Raw genomic sequence first — 13,932 nt, 5'->3', positions numbered from 1 at the left:
TAAGATTCAAACATGTACTGTTCATAATCTGGGGGTAAAAATCTACCTCTTATAAGCTGTTTCATGCGCCTCCAGGTTCGAACAGGACCCCTTCCTTCTCTGATCCGGGTCTCTCTTCGGCATTCTCACCAAACAGATGTGCCTCCCTTTAATCGGAAAGCTACCAGTTTTACCCTTCGTTCCTCTGGTATCTCCGTGTACTCAAAGAATCTATCGACCTCTGTGATCTAATCTAGAAGTCCCTCTATGCCAAGATCTCCACTAAAAGTAGGAATATCTACCTTGAGTTTAAATTCATCATTATTCCTGCGGGGATTGAAATTACCTTGATTGTGCCAGTTTCTACAGTTTCTGTTGTTGCCGGGAAGAACTGGAGCACCACCAAATTCTAAATCATCTTCACTATCGTCGTCAAGAACTGGACGTCGGAACGCAGTATTGACGGGTGGTCTGTCGTGGTTGTTTCCTTCGATTTGATGTGGATTTTCCTAGTTCCATGGAACAACCTCCCGTAACAAGGTTCGCAGTTGTTCAATCACCTCTGTTAACTGTTGTTCGATGTTACGTGTGGTCGTGCGCTGTTCTTCAATCGCTCTCCAAACAGCGTGTAACCCCTGATCTCCGTCATGGGGTGGGTTGCGACTGCTACCATCTTGGTTGGCCATCTGACTAGGCAAACTCCCTGCTCTGATACCACCTGACGCAGTGTGGAAGCAACGAAAACCAGAGCTGGCTATGCAAGCACCGGGCGAACACTAGTTTCTAGTGAAACTACACGATTTCTCTAGGAGAGAGAAAAGGTGGCGAGAATTGAAGAAGAAATCTGAAGAAATTCTGAATTCTGAATTGATGAATATTAACTTGGGAAAAGCAATATTTATAGTACATCTGGAAATTGTAAAATAACTAGGAAAGAAAATTAAATTTGTAGTTGATCTAAACATCTCAATCTTGTAGATAGGTTCGAACTCTTCTTGGCTTGATCTTGATCTTGATCTTGATAGGATCAAACATTCTTGGGCTGCTCTTCCATCGTCCGATCTCCCTGGAACTCATTTGTGCATGAATCTTAGAAGTCTTGGAAATCTTGATTATCTTGACTCTAGAATTCTTGATGATTCTTGAAATCTAGATGGATCTTGATTGCTGGAATTCTTGATAAGTCTTGGAGTCTTGGATTAAGTCTTGATGGGTCTTGATTATCCTTTCTTGACTTATCTTGGACTCTTATCCTTATCCTATGAGCTGCTGCCCCTAGTGGTGAGATGGGCTTTGGGATGGGCTTCCATCACTCTCCCTTGGTTCATTTTAAGTCCACAGTTGATTGCCCTCTCAGTTCTCTTGAGGAATAATAGGGAAGCTGTAATGGTAGAATTCCTCTATTATTCGCGTTCGATCCATCCTATCTCCTGATAAAAACCAACTATCCCAACCTCACTAATCCTCTTGTTTCCCTGCTATCATCATCTCCTGGCTCCTTCTCCATTTCAGATTTCCCGTTTGGACAGGAACTAGAAGCAACATCGGCAGTGATCTCGCCAGACAAGCCAAGCCGACCCTCCATTACCGGTTGATCCTAATAACGTAGATTGCTCCGGTGCTGGAGTTGCATCTACTCAAAGACGAAATATCTAAGGTTGAAATAGGCTAGACCCCCTCCGTTTTCTACATTGATACCCAGTGAAGAAAACCATACCACAATCGCTTGAGATCCCGCCCTCGATCATTGGGTGAAGTTCATTCTCCAACTCCTCTTTGCATTCATCAGCGTTTTGGGTCAGGCCCAGTGAATTTCAAAGCTAAGTGACTTGCAACAGTAGAAGCTCTACCGAAGTTCTTTCTGTATTATGTTAGTCGACTTTGGGTTTAGACATAGCATGTAATTCCCCTCCTCTTTTATAGCATGTAAAACCAGCTTTTGTAGTCTCTCTCTCTTTCTCTTCCTGATTCTGCCATTTTTTGTCTTTTTCCTCTTCTTTTCCTCTGATATTTATCTTATCTCTCTATGTTGATCGGTCTATGTGATTGTTGGGTGCTCACTGCTCAGATTAATTCTTCTTATGGTGTTTAATTTCTTTGTTATAGTTAGGGGTTGATTTTTATATATCAATTTCTTAACATTTGAATCCATGGAGTGATAGATATAGATGTATCTTAACCTCTTAACCTTTAGTTCCATTCGGTATGATAATATATACTAGAGTAATAGATTTGTTAAATCGGTTTTGTTTACCTTTCACTCTAATTCATATGTTGAGAAGATAGGTTCTTTTCGCACACCGTAAAACTAGTTAGCATGTTTTTGTCGGATTAAATATTTTCACTTTGTATTTGTGCTTGTTTGGATTTTTTTGTGGGTTTCACCTATTGGATTTAGGAGAGGGGTGCCTAACATTTTTCCTCTCCCATTTGAGTCTTATTTGAATTAGTTTAGTTGATGCTTCGAAATCTGGAGTCACTTTTAAATCGAAATGAATTTTGATGCTAATCTTAGAGGTCTCATCACCTCCATTTCTATATCTGATGGGTGGCGATTCCAAATCCTACCCAAGTGAGCTGTTTTCTCGGTGCTCACACCAGATATTGTCACCCAAGCCGAGGTTCAAGAGTAAGTTCGGTCATCTCTCTCTATTTTTTTTTTTTTTATTTATATTGCATTTATACAATGTTCTTTCAAGCTTTAAATTCCTATGCAAGTTTTTATTTATTTTTAATGCAATTTGAAAAGTATTTATGATAAAAATTAGAACCCATGTGCCAAATATATTTTCTGAAAAGAAACTCAGTATGTCATTGGGAGAGGAGGATGGTCAAATTGGGCCTAACCCAAGCCCTCCCAAACAAGTCCTTAATGGTTAAAATCGAAATTCCAACTCACTGTTTCAGCCCTCCCAAACAGGTCCTTAATGAAAATTCCAAAACCTGCAAACCCTAAGCATCTAAAATCTTTCGTCCGATCGTCCTTCAAGTCTCTCTTAAATCTTGCCTGTCTGCTCTGCTCCATCTCCGTCATCTACTCATGTGCTATTATATTTCTTTCCATTTTCCAGTCTCCACTTTCTAATCACCGTCGGTGGCCTGCTGCAACCAAGAGGTCCAAGACTCAGTCTCCAACTCCAACTCTGCGAATTGGCAACGGGAAATTGACTTGAGGTTTGAACGATCATCACCGCCTCCCTGAGTTTGTTGGTTGCTTTTCACTGCTGCTTGTTACTGGTAAGTGACACTCTATTGTCCACTGTCATTAATCATCATGTGTTCTATTTTTTTGTTGTTGCCTTGTTGGCTTGTTGCACAACCACACAACCGAACCACCCTGCTCACATGGAACCTTAGAGAATTTCCCACATGGGAGGTCTTCATGTTTACAACCTTCAGAATCAGCGATCCCCTTTTTTCTTTAGGCTGAGAGGAATTATGGTTAATACATTATGTCACATTTCAATTCAATCTCTGTATTTGTAATTTAGAGACTTGAATTTTCCGAGAAGTCATGCTATCTTGTGTCTTTTGGGAATGGTTTTTTTTTTTTCCACTTTTTTGGTTGATTTCAGTCGATCACCACGACCACTGAATCACTAAAACTAACAATGTGAATCTAACCAAAATTGGTTACAAGTTGATCACCACCACCACCTCAATTTTTAGTCCATCACCACCACCACTGGTAGTCTAACAGTCTAATAAGGAACAACTTAACATTTTTCTCTTAATACTATTAGGCTTCCCATGTTAACAGAAATTTATAATAGGTTTATGTATGGATTTACTCTTACGGGTTACATGTTATCTATTTGATTAGAATAGGATTGTCTATGTTAAAAATTTCCAGGAGTCGGAATCCTATTCCAGCCGGTTAAAGCAAGAAAGAGGTACATGACACAAAACCCCTTCAAACCCTTCTCTTTACTCGATTCCAAGTTTTCAACCCTCCCTCCCTCCATCTCTTGTCACTCCCTCCTTCAGCGTTACTCTGAAGAACCGAGCTGAACTGAACTTTGGCAAGGTAAGCCGCTGCCAGTTTCTCTCACTTTTTTTTTTTTTTTTTGAGAAAGATAAAGTAAAATTTGATCCCCAGTGGAGTCGAAGGGCAAGAATTGAAAAACTCCAGTTAACTACAAAAGATATTAACAAAAGGAAGCAAGAGATATACGGGGAGTGCCAACTCATTTGCGGATGGGTTGGCCAAGCAAGGAGTGACTAGGGAGGCTGTTTTCTGGGCTAGTTTTTAATTTTCTTTGCTTTCCCTGAGTTTTCTGTTTTTTGGGGAGCTAAGTTATTTTATCTCCCTCTGTATTCCTTTCCCTCTATTCTCTTAATTTAATGAAATTGATGTTATTGATCAAAAAAAAAAAAAGAAAGATAAAGTAAACCTTATTCAAAATGAAAGAAAAGTATACAAGAGGTATACAAAAATCTTTACCCCACAGAAGCCAAGAACGAACCACTTACAACTCGAGCCCAGAGCTCAAGGGCCACAAAACAACATAAACATGCACCAGCGAGGAGATCTGAAAACCAAACTCCTCAGCCAAACCTAAAAACTCAAAACCTAAGAGACCTCCAAAGGAAGAAAGAGCAACCAGATCCTCAATTTAACAGCCCAAGCTATTTCTTCCTCTACCTCTTCTACCCCTTCCCCTGATGCCACGGGCTCCCTGAGGAGGAGGGGTAACAACCAGTAGATCATAACATTCCCTCAACAGTTTGGATTTCCTATTTCCGACTGGCAGAACTGATGGTGTAGAAAACACGTCTGACCAAGAACTTTCTTTCTCCAAATCTGACTCCGGTTCTGAGCTCCTTGCAAACTGAGGGTTAAGATCCTTTGCATCATGGATGAAAGAGGAGCTGATCCAATCTCGCAACTGAGGCTCTTGCTCCGTAGAGAAGGATACCCCCATAAGCTTCCCAAAATCCAAAAAATTCTCCACTTGACTTTCAACGATTCCCTGCTCCACACAACCTTCTTTCTCTTGTGAGACCATCCTAGCCTCCTGCACCAAGACCCCCTCCGGGTTGGAACTGTCTCTGTCCAAGGGAGGGCTAAGTGGACCATCCCAGCCTCCCTTTCAAGTTTCTCTCTCACTCTCACCTTCTTCCTCCCCTCTCTCTCACTCTTTTTTCCCTTCATCCCGTGTTGCAGCTGATCAGATCACCAAGGCACCATTGTCAAGTGATCTAGGTAGCACTGTTAATAGTCCCTGCAAACTATTAACAGCATCACTGATCTAGGTATTTCAACTTTGTTTAGAGTCTTGTAGTTTGTTTGGAATATAGAGTCTCGTCCCTGCAACCTAACAACAACATCAATCTGGACCTAAAACCCTTTTATTCTTGAATTTGATCATTTATTGCAAAGTTTGCAATCGTTAATTGTTCCTTTGGAAATCCCTGAAAGTGCCTAAATATGTATCCTCAATAAACCTGGATTCCCAATAAAAAATGAGTCTGGATCTGTTATCATCCTTGCATCCATCTCAAAGTCCATGAATGAACTAATGACAAAACTGTTTCCCTGCACTCTTAATTGGGTCATCTGCCCTTCAAGTTAAAGCCAATTCAATCATGTCGTTTTAGTCCAAATATACAGCTCTTCTGTGCTACTACTCTTGCATCCTTCCAAATTAATAAAGAAAACCAAAAAGGCTGGCATGTAAAATGATGAAACCCAATTCCAAAGATTTCTAGTAGTCTTAACTATGTAGTAGACTACTACAGAGACCTAGCTAGAGACCAACAACTGCTTCAAAAGAGACTAAAGAAAAGTCCTCCGGAGTGGAATGATCAGTTCACTCAAATAGTGAGAAGAATAAGTAGAGGGCTCAGTATCCCTCATCCAAAGATCCCAAGATCATAGAAATTGATGCTAGTGAGATTGGATATGGAGGAATTCTAAAGCAGCATAGGAATGGAAGAGATGAAATCATCCGGCTTACCTCTGGTACATGGAACAAAACCCAAAAAAATATTCTACTGTCAAAAAGGAAATGCTAGGCATTGTTTTATGCATCTCAAAGTTTCAAGGAGATTTGATAAATCAACATTTTACTTTGCAAATTGATTGTAAATCTGCAAAAGAGATTTTGGAAAAAGATGCCAAAATTTTGGTTTCCCCAATGACAAGCTATTTTATCTGTATTTGATTTCAAAATTAAATATATTAGAGGATTCGATAATGCTCTGCTAGATTTTTTGACCGGAGAATTCTTTCAAGGACATCTAATTAAAGATGGCTAGCAGGAGACAAGATCTCCCTCCAAGTCCTAATCAAAGGCATCAAAGAAGGACTAATCAGTTCAGCCCACAAACTTATTAGTTCTGGTCAAGCTCTACTAGGACTAATCAGTCCTCCAGTGCTTCTCCCTTAATTAGGGAACCTTCTCCGGCAATTGCTGAGACTAATTCCAGCCAGTACATAACCAATTCTACAGATTTTGTGGGAACAATATCTCATGAAGAAGTAGCAGCGGTATCCTCTCATGTAAATCCAGAGGGTGCCCTTCAATATCTCGCCTTAGAATACCTCGATGGTAATCATTTCACAGTATGTGGTCTAAATAAAGACTAAAAATACTATAAAGAAATTCTCCTTCATACAGGTTCTGCTAGAACTCAGTACTACTACAGGGACCCTAGTAAATCAGAAATAACTTATTCAAAGCTAGTAATAGTTAAATTCACGATGAAGGCATCATGGGTTGACTCCATCTAACCGAGACTCATCACCAAGCCATTAGATAGGAGACCCAGAATGTTCAATTACTAAGATTATCAGGATGCTTGGTATAAGGTATTTTTCGTTCAAAATTCTATCTTCAGGCATTCATGGTTTATTCGGTTCTCTAAAGAGTTCAGGGCCCATTTCCAGATTGGGTCTATGTTTGGTGGTCTACGTGGGGAGCTTTAGATGATATCTTTCTCCAAAAGGAATTATTAGATAAATATACAAAATTTGGACAAGGAAGAAGCTATTTAGAATTTGAACATATAAAACAGTTTGAATTCTTCAAAACATATCACCTCCCTTGGATCTTTAAATGGAGTTACCATTTGGATGTTTCGTGGATGCCTCTATCAATTGATAAAATCATTGAAATTAAGTGGTGGAATAAGTTTGACCTCACGCCAACTCTTAAGCTAGTAGAGGAAGACGAGGTTTTTCAAACCTTGTTCGAGTCCTATATGGAAAAGCTTAAAAGCAAGTTTCCCGACTTGGATCCCATTGAGCTCGAAGAGATGTCTCTTCGGTTCACAGAAAAGATGAAAGAGAAAAAAGGCAAGGGATTTGCTCCGGTTTTGAGATTGCTAACCTCTTGCTTTAGGTCTATCAAGGTAGGGGCCGAGAAGAGGTTTCTTGAACCTTTTTGATAATTTCATTGTATGATATTATATTTTCTTTTTTAGACTTTTGTTTTTTATTATTTTCTCTACTATGTATTGCCATAAGTAGATGCCTCTTTTTGGTTTCCTCATCAGGAATATCCTCTAGTATATCTAATAAATGTTCTTCTTCTAGAGGGGTCATATTAATACTGTTTGAATCAACTTCTGTACTGGTTTCATTTACCTGTACAGGGACCTTGGTTGTCACAACACTCATCTGGCAAGGTAGAGGTAGAGGTTTCTCTTTCTCTTTCTTCTTCAGAGGTGACCCCTTTTACAGATTCACCTAATTCATTAACCTTTTTTAGGTTTTTAAAGCATTTGTTAGCAAAATGACTCCTTTTTCCACACTTAAAGCAAGTGGCGGTTTTATGATCTCTTATTTTTAAAAGATTTCGATTTTCTTTCTTTTCTCTCAGGTTTTCTTTTGTGAAATTTGGATTTTCTCCTTTTATGTGTTGGTTTAGCATTGGCATGGTTTCAAATGTTGCGAAGTGTCGCTAATGTCGCCCGACATATGTTGATGTCAAGGCTCACCGACATGTAAGTGGATGGTAATATAAAATTACATTATTTTGGTCGACATTTCCTATATTTCGGAAATGTCAACCAAATCAGTCCAAATAACCAAAAAAAACAGTTTTTCCTATTATGTCAATAGGATGTCGATAATGTTGACTAATGTACATTAATAATATATTATATTAGTATATTATATTATTACAATACAGTATATTAATATAAATTATTCCAATAATAATTTCTATTTAATATTTCAAATAAAATATTTATAAAAAAGAATTAACAAAATATAAAAACAAAAGAATAAATTAATTACTTTATAATATAGAACATAAAATATTTTTCAAGTAATAAAATATTAACTAGTTAGTATTTTTTTTAAATATTTTTTAAAATCAGAAAATGTTTATTAAATTTTATAATAAATCATATTCTACATTTAATATAAAAAATCAGAATAAATTTATTAAATTTTATACTAAATCATAATTTATTATAAGTTTAGTATTAAAAATCATAATAAATTCATTAAGTTTTATAAGAAATTAGAATTTATCATTATCTTAATACTACAAAAAGGAGAATCAGTTTATTAAATTTATAATAAAACATAATGTATTATAACTTTGATATTTAAAAAATCAGAATAAATGCATTTCTATTTACTAGTGTGAAATAAATATATTAGAATTATAATAAATCATAATTAAAAATAAGGAAAGAAAATATCAGAAAACCTTGTAAAAACATCAAAATGCATAATAAATCAGTAAATCGTCATTTACTAATTTGTTATTTATCTTAGTTTCTTAGCTTTATATAATGGTTGGGAATAAAGATAATAGTCTAGAAATATGTATTAATGCTTCTTTTATCATTTTACAAAATATCATTGCATATTTCCACATATTTCATAATATTTCCACAATGTCTCTAATTTTTACTATATTTCCCCTCGACATTTCCGACATATGTCCTATATTTTAGTAAGCGACATTTCCATCGACATCAACATTTTAAACCTTGAGCTTTGGTGGGTTTAGGACCTACCCCAAACTAGTAGCAGAAATCTCCTAACTCTTTTTTGGAGTTAGTTTTCTATCTTTTGATTTGCCTTTTTAGGCGCAAGTCATTGCAGAAGTCATGTTCTATCTGCTTTACTATCTGGACTAGATATCTAAACGTATAATGGGTATATTGGATTCCCCCTCCTCCTTGACTTCTGAGGTGGTTCCTGACCTTTTCAGCGAATAATGGGGGAAGCCCTGAAATAAATTGTTCTTTCCAATAGGGTTCTCTTGAATTAGTTAGCCTATGTACTTTGGACAGAAATACATCCTTATACCATCTAAAATCAGATAATGTTTTACACTTAAGATTGATAAGCTGTTCACTAAGGTTTCTTCTTGTTCAATATGATATCTTTGGTTGAATTAATGGTCAATATGGTTGGCCCACCTTAATTTAGACCACACACAACATCTCAAAGCTACTGGAATCCAGATCAAGTGTAGTACTAACGCAGTTTTCTCTTCTTATCTTAGGAAAATTATGTTCTGTCAGCTAGGTTGTATTTTACAAGCTCTACAAACAAATAACACCTTCTATTTGAAGAGCAATCCATGGAAAATAAATGTTCTATCTGAAGAATTTTATACGGTTTGATATTCAATACAATACTTTACTTTACCTTTTCATAAAAAAATTATGCTACTCAATGGAATTATTAAACTAAAACAGCAAAATTATAAATAGTGGAGTCCAACGAACTCCAAGAATTGGCAAATATTGCAAATGTATGTAGGGGAAGAAGAGATAGTTCATTACTCAGGGGAAGAATAGACACACCTCATATAAGGGCTGATTGCATTGGCATAATTCAAAAAATGCATAATCTAAATGATGGAAACAAAGTTCTTGCTGCTCCTCTAGTAGAGTGTCAGAGTGTTAAAACTAATTGTTTTTCTTGAGGATAAAGTTAAAAACAAGGGGAAGGGATTCTCTTAACACAAGTAAAGAGTCAAGAAATATTTTTCCTTTTTTCTATGATAGAACTTTGGCCTTTGTATTACTTGATGTATGATAAAATAACCATGACTTATATTCTAGCAGTAAATTCATTTTTTTGTTGCAGTAAATTACGGTTTGAAGAATCCTCAGACCAAACCAAACTGTTTTAAGTCCAGACCAGATCAAACCGCCAAATTTGGTTTGGCTCGATGTGGTTAAATGGTCTAGACCATATAATGGGCACCCCTACTCATATTAGAGAATTAGCTACACTTTGGGATGTAGGTTTGGCTCTCTCCCAACTAAATATTTTGGTCTGCTGCTTGGAGCTCATTATAGGTCCAACTCTCTATGGGATTTGGTCATGGAGCGATGTAAGAAAAGGCTTTTTGGGTGCAAGGGGAGGTTTCTGTCCAAAGGGGGAATGGTTGTTTTAATTTAGTGTGTTCTCTCTAGTCTACCGATTTACTACTTCTTAGTTCTCACTCTTTTCTTTGCTAACCGTAGTTGCAAAATCCCTAGAAAACTTAAGAGATCTCTTATAGGAGGGCCCTAATGAAGAAAGAAAGCTTCATTTGGTTGTTTGAGATTCCATGTGTGAACCAAAGGAATTTGGTGGAGTGGGTTTTAGAAAGTTGAAACTGATGAATGATGCTCTTCACTGCAAATGGTTATGGAGATTTGGGAGGAGCCTAATAATCTCTGGTGCCAAGTCATTCAATGTAAATATGGTAGTTCCTTAATGAATTGGGCTCCACTTCATCCACAACAGTCTTATGGCATGAGCATTTGGAAAGGAATCATGGTTCGGACTGCTTGATTTCCTTTATTCCAGGATCACATTTCCTTTAAGGTGGGAGAAGGGAGTAGGCTTTTTTTTGTAAGGATAGTTGGTGTGCAAACCAGCCATTGGTAGAGAGGCCTTTTCAACTCTATTTTTTTTTTGGACAAGTAATTGAAATTTTATTAAAAAATTAAAGAGGAGCAAATACAACATTACAAGGGGAGGGATAAAATCCTTAACCCTCCCCAAGATAAATCTTATATTACAATATTGCCCAAAGCATATTAGCTCTTCCCACCCCTTGTTTTACAAGTTTATCCACAAAGGAGTTAGCACTTCTTTTAGTGCACTGAAGCTTAATTTCCATGTCATGAGATAGCCTTTTATACAATTTTTTCTCATTTGAAAACTTCCAGAATCCATTCTCTTCTTTTTGAAGCCAGCACTTCTATGGGCAACCTGGGAGGCAGGAATTGGGGGAGCAATCAGAAATGAAGAATGCAAGATATTGGCTCTATATTCAGGGCCAATTGGTTTCAGTGATTTAAAAGGCGTGCCTAGGTGCACAGGTGAGGTGCATTTTAGTGTAGGCGCCTTGCCCAGGTCCTAGGCGCAACACTTTCAAAAGGTGCATGCCTGGTGCGCCTTGCCCTTGGCCCAGGCGTGTGCCTTTTGAAAATTGTACTTTTTTTGCTTTTCTTGAACCTAGTGGCTGGGCCGGGGGCTCTGCTCCTGGACCTCCGACCACACCCTTGAGGCAAGCCCAAACAAGTCCATGTTCGGGTCTTAAATTCTTAATTCTCACACAAAAATAATGATTTTATAATTTTAATTGCCTTTCGAAAAGATATTTTATTAAGATATTTTTTGTGTGAGAATTAAGAATTTAAGACCCGAACATGGATATTTGATTTTATTTTTAAATTTTCATTTGAATATGCTTTACATGTTATGTTTATGTATTTAATTCTAGATAATAGGTTTTTTAAACCATTAATTTTAAAATTTAAGTTTATATTTCTTATTAATATTATGTTTAATACTTTTTTATTTTTTTGCACTTTTTGAATTTTTTGGAAATTGTTTTAAATTTTCTAACATATATATATATATTTATTTTTTTAGCATTTTTTTATCACCTTGATCAAAGATTTGCCTTGCTCAATATCTCAGTGGGTAAGGCTGTATAGTCTTCTGTTATGGAAATGCTTAACCTCTTCTCTCAAAAAAAATATAAAAAAATTGGGCACAACTCTAATATTGTATATTCATTATATTAAACAAAATAAGCATGGCAAATAAGAATGGTTTTATGGACATAGAAATAAAAAAAAATGTAGAAAATTTTGAAAACATGTTACTTACTATCATCATCATCATAAAAAATTGCCATGTGCAAAGCACGTGCATACTTGTGAGATCCAAATGAGGCTACAGGGTAGTTAGAATTGCGTCTCCCTTAAATATGTATTTTGCAACAAAATTTGTTTTTATGCACTGAAAGTGGTTATGGGGAAAATGTATACGTGGTTATGTTCATAGCCATTCTTTAGGCATCGAACTACCTATTTCCTATAATGGTGAAAGAAAAGATTAAATATTTCTTCCTTTTTTCACTTTTGGGAAGCAGCATAAAAGAAAATATATTTAGACTTAGATCAGTTTCTGTCTTTCTGAGTAGTTTCAATTGGTATAATGTGTTTTCATGAGGTGCAAGGACAAAGTAGAGAGGACCTGCATGATTTTCTTTTTAATGCAAGATATTGATATAGTCACTGTATCGGTATATTGTCCTGTAAGCATGTCTATATGGTCCCATATAAGAGCTAGAGTGCTTTTACATAAAAGAGAGGATTATCTGTTTTGTTGTATAAAGTTGCTGATGACTTGATATACATCTTTAATTCTTTGTAGGTGACAGTTTGGACTAGCCTCAACAAAAGGAATTATAGAACCTTCATTTGCACCAAGTATTGTGACTAGGTGGCTTGCAGTCACCATGTCCTAAACCATTTCCTTCTCATGCAGTTCTGCAGTTACTTGTTTACTTAACCATGAAGCTCCTTACTTTACTCAGAAATGTCCATGCCCCTCCAACTCTCCCTAAGATAACAGGTCCTCTTCAATTTCGTCTGTTTCAACCTGATTTTGTTCCTAGAGATCCCAAGTCCAAGCCTAAGAGGTACAAGTACCCTGCTTTCTATGATCCATATGGCCCTAAACCCCCACCTTCTGATAAGATCATTCAGCTTGCTGAACGTATTGCTGCCCTACCCCCTGATGAACTGAAGCAGATAGGTCCAACTCTACAACACAGGCTAAGGCATCCCAAAATGCAACCGATTGCAACAGAGGGCATGGACTTGGGTCAGGGTGGTCCAGCTGCTGGCTCTGCGAAGGCTGAAGAGAAGAAGGTGGAGAAGACAGCTTTTGATGTGAAACTGGAGAAATTTGATGCAGCAGCAAAGATCAAGGTGATCAAAGAAGTCAGAGCATTTACCAATCTAGGGTTGAAGGAAGCCAAGGACCTAGTTGAGAAGACACCAGTCCTATTGAAACAAGGGGTCACCAAGGAGGAGGCCAATGACATAATTGAGAAGATAAAGGCTGCCGGTGGTGTTGCAGTAATGGAATGAGCCTCACATCTGCAGGTGTTGCTGATTTTTGTTCTTAAGAGTCTCCGTATTTTTTAGGTAAAAGTTAACAGAATTTTCCACCGATGCAACAGGTGAAGTATGCTGCCTTCTGAATGATAGGCACCATTGTTGGAATTCCTAAGGCCTGTTTTGTTTGCAATGCAATTTGATTTGTACTGGTGCAAAAGTATGGGCATGCAAATGATTTGATTACAAACTCTGATTCCTTGTTTCAGTTTTTGCTTTATTTTGTTTATTTGGATCGAGTATGAAGTAAAATAAAACCTGAAACAAAGCCAAGTCAAACACGAAGTAAAATTTGCATTCTTATTTGTACCCATACATTTGTGTCAATACAAATAAATCACACCGCATACAGAGCATAAAGATTGTTAGTTGTTGACTCATCAAATTTATCATTTAATTTAGGGGGCGTTCTACAACATAAATGCTTTTGTTTTTGGAATCGTCACATCAGCAAAAAACTTCGTTTTGTTTCAAAAAAAGAATACATGTTTTTTAACGAACAAATTATTAGTTTTTAAAATAAAAATAAATTTTCTAGTATAAAAGTTTATATGATTTATGAAACAT

General features: G+C 36.8%; 1 pseudogene across 5 annotated transcripts; it reads left to right on the top strand.

Moving 5' to 3' along the window:
• The first annotated feature begins 1,260 nt into the window (after positions 1–1,260).
• On the top strand, positions 1,261–13,678 carry LOC104589541 (uncharacterized; annotated as a pseudogene). 5 transcript variants are annotated; one of them, XR_016085924.1, is made up of 3 exons: positions 1,261–1,879; positions 3,051–3,216; positions 7,579–8,190. The product of XR_016085924.1 is annotated as an uncharacterized LOC104589541, transcript variant X5 (transcript). The 5 variants fall into 5 exon arrangements; XR_016085920.1 differs by lacking the exon at positions 7,579–8,190 and adding an exon at positions 12,617–13,678 and having other exon boundaries at positions 1,264–1,879; XR_016085922.1 differs by lacking the exon at positions 7,579–8,190 and adding an exon at positions 12,617–13,678 and having other exon boundaries at positions 1,309–1,798.
• Positions 13,679–13,932: the final 254 nt, after the last annotated feature.

This window comes from Nelumbo nucifera, chromosome 4, assembly GCF_055504915.1.
Source record: "Nelumbo nucifera cultivar China Antique chromosome 4, China Antique-T2T, whole genome shotgun sequence".
Classification (NCBI taxonomy): Eukaryota; Viridiplantae; Streptophyta; class Magnoliopsida; order Proteales; family Nelumbonaceae; genus Nelumbo; species Nelumbo nucifera.
This window is presented reverse-complemented; position numbering and strand designations above follow the sequence as displayed.